The 3,324-nt window shown below is 46.3% G+C and overlaps 1 non-coding gene across 1 annotated transcript; it reads left to right on the forward strand.

The window, feature by feature from the left end:
* Positions 1-1,338: 1,338 nt before the first annotated feature.
* Trnat-ugu (transfer RNA threonine (anticodon UGU)) lies at positions 1,339-1,413 on the forward strand. Its single transcript has one exon. It is a non-coding gene; the product is annotated as a tRNA-Thr (tRNA).
* Positions 1,414-3,324: the final 1,911 nt, after the last annotated feature.

The following is a 3,324-nucleotide window of genomic DNA, read 5'->3' on the forward strand; positions in this document are numbered from 1 at the left end:
ATGCTATTCAACACAGCTTAAACCGCACGCGAGCTATGTGTCGGATATCCATCATGTTGGAAGTACATCGCCATTCTGTCATACAGTGAAACATCTTGTAGTAACAACGGTAGAACATTACGTAGGAAATCAACAAACATTGCACCATTTAGATTGCCATCGAAATGGGAGCCAATTATCCTTCCTCTCATAATGCCGCACCATACATTAACCCGCCAAGATCGCTGATGTTCCACTTGTCGCAGCCATCGTGGATTTTCTGGTGCCCAATAGCATATTATGCCGATTTACGTTACCGCTGTTGGTGAATGACACTTCGTCGCTAAATGGAACGCGTGAAAAAAATCTGTCATCGTCCCGTAATTTATCTTGTGCCCAGTGGCAGAACTGTACACGACGTTCAAAGTCGTCGCCATGCAATTCCTGCTGCACAGAAATATGGTACGGGTGCAATTGATATTGATGTAGCATTATAAACACCGTCGTCTTTGAGATTACCGATTCTCGCGCAATTTCACTGCTATTGACGCGCGAATTAGCCGCGACAGCAGCTAAAACACCTACTTGGGCATCATCATTTGTTGCAGGTCGTGGTTGACGTTTCACTTGTGGCTGAACACGTCCTGTTTCCTTAAGTAACGTAACTATCCGGTGAACGGTCCGGACACTTGGATGATGATGTCCAGGATACCGAGCAGCATACATAGCACACGGCCGTTGGGCATTTTGATCACAATAGTTATATATATCAACAAGATATCGACCTTTCCGCAATTGGTAAATGGTCTAATTTAACACGGGTAAGGTATCACGAAGCTAATACAGTCCGCATTGGCGGAATGTTACGTGATACCACGTATTTATTCGTTTGTGACTATTCGGCGCCATCTATCACAAAGGAAAAAAGTGGTCCAACTAAAACATATTTCTTTACGTACTACATGAATATATAATAAAAATGTGTGTTCCTATTTAAAAAAAAGCGCAGTTGATATCCGTTTGACCTATGGCAGCGACATCTAGAGGGCCAACCATAGCGCCATCTGTTTTTCCCCTACAAGCTAGACGAGTTTCGTTCTTTGTAGTTTCTTCGTTTGATTCTTATTTCGTGAGATATTTGGCCCGCTCACTATCAATGGACCAACCTGTATAGTTCTGGCAATACCGGCCATGACCTTCTTCTTCTGTGCGCATGCACAGATATCCCCCGAACTCTTACGGGTAAGAGTGTGGTAAGGGTGGGGCACTACGAATGTAATGTGTCGACATATAAGGTGAGAATGTAGGTCTCGCGGGAGGCGTGCGCGAGATAATCCCTGCAGTCGCGCTATCCTCTGTGCCCTTGGTGGCTCAGGTGGATAGAGCGTCTGCCATGTAAGCAGGAGATACCGGGTTCGAGTCCCGGTCGGGGCACCCATTTACACATGTCCCCGTCAGCAGCTGACGGTATTAATATACAATTCGAATTTACCAGTAGAGTCAAGTCATTTACTCAAGCATATAGACTCCAAACTTAGCTTCACTATAAAAATTCGCAGGTTCTTCAAGTTCCTTCTAAGCATTCTCATTGACCTGGCATCCAGCATGCATCTTATTCAGGATAAGGACTTTTTTTTTCTTTTTCCCTTGATATAATGAGAAGACTGTCGAACAACTTGTACAAGTGTGTTACGTACATCGTTTCATCTCCATTTCGCGCAGCAGGAGGGAATGTCTTTGAGAGAGTGCCAACCAAACTTGTTTCTTTCTGTTTCAGTTCATCCGCCAGTTTCACGGAGACGAAGAAGTTGTCAGTCGTGATATGACCACAGTTGAGCAATGGCTGTGCCAGTTTCATAATGACGATCAAGATCGTTGCTCGCATCGTGAGTTTCACGTTAGTCACGTTTAAGATGAATTTGCTCAGGATGCAGCGCTTGTCAGCATCAGACAAAAGCCATGATTGTATGCCATACTTATGAGCTTTACTCGGCATGTACTGCATGAACGGGCACAGAAATACTGCAACACGACGTGGCATGGACTCGACTAATGACTAATGTAGTGCTGGAGGGAACTGACACCATGAAGCCTGTAGGCCTGTCAATGAATCCGTAAGAGTACGGGAGGGTAGAAATATCTTTTAGACAGCACGTTGCAAGGCATCACAGATACCTTCAGTAATATTCATGTCTGGGGAGTTTTGTGGCCAGCTGAAGCGTTTAATCTGAGAACAGTGTTCCTCGAGCAATTCTGGACGTGGGGGTATCACATTGTCCTGCTGGAATTGCCCAAGTCCGTCGGAATGCACGATGGACAGGAATAGATGTAGGTGATTAGACAGGATGGTTACGTACGTTTCACCTGCCAGAGTCGTATCTAGGCGTATCAGGGTCCCATCTCACTCCACCTGCACACGTCCCACACCATTACAGAGCCTCCACTAGCATGAACTACTGACATGCAGGGTCCATGGATTCATGAAGTTGTCTCCATACCCGTACACATCCATCCGCTCGATACAATTTGAAACGAGACTCGTCCGAGCAGGCAACATGTTCCCAGTCATCAACAGACCAATGTCGGGGTCTGACGGGCCCAGGCGACGCGTAAGGCTTTGTGTCATGTAGTCATCAATGGGCTTTCGTTGAATGGTTCACACGCTGATTCTTGTTGATGGTCCAGCATTGAAATCTGCAGCAATCAGCGCAAGAGTTGCTCTTCTGTCACGATGAACGATTCTCTTCAGTCGTCTTTGGTCTCATCCTTGCAGGTTGTTTAACCGGTCGCAGCGATGTTGGAGATTTGATGTTTTACCGGATTCCTCGTATTCACGGTACACTCGTGAAATGGTCGTACGGGAAAATCACCACTTCATCGCTACTTCGTAGGTGCTGTGTCCCATCGCTCGTGCGCCGACTATAACACGTCGTTGAAACTCACTTAAACCTTGATAACCTGCCATGTAGCAGCAGTATCCTATCTTACAACTGTGGCAGACACTTGTTCTCTGGCCGGTCGGGGTGGCCGAGCGGTTCTAGGCGCTTCAGTCTGGAGCCGCGCGCCCGCTACGATCGCAGGTTCGAATCATGAATCGTGCAGAGATATGTGTGTTGTCCTTAGGTTAGTTAGGTTTACGTAGTTCTAAGTTCTAGGGGACTGATGAGCTCAGAAGTTAAGTCCCATAGTGCTCAGAGCCATTTGAACCATTTGAAGCCAACTTGTTCTCTTATATAGGCGTTGCCGAACTCAGTGACGTATTCTGCTGTTTACATTTCTCTGAATACGCATGCCTATACCAGATGCTTTAGCGCTTCAGTGCTAAGCATTGTCCAACCTCCGAAT

The sequence above is a fragment of the Schistocerca gregaria genome, chromosome 10, assembly GCF_023897955.1.
Source record: "Schistocerca gregaria isolate iqSchGreg1 chromosome 10, iqSchGreg1.2, whole genome shotgun sequence".
Taxonomy (NCBI): Eukaryota; Metazoa; Arthropoda; class Insecta; order Orthoptera; family Acrididae; genus Schistocerca; species Schistocerca gregaria.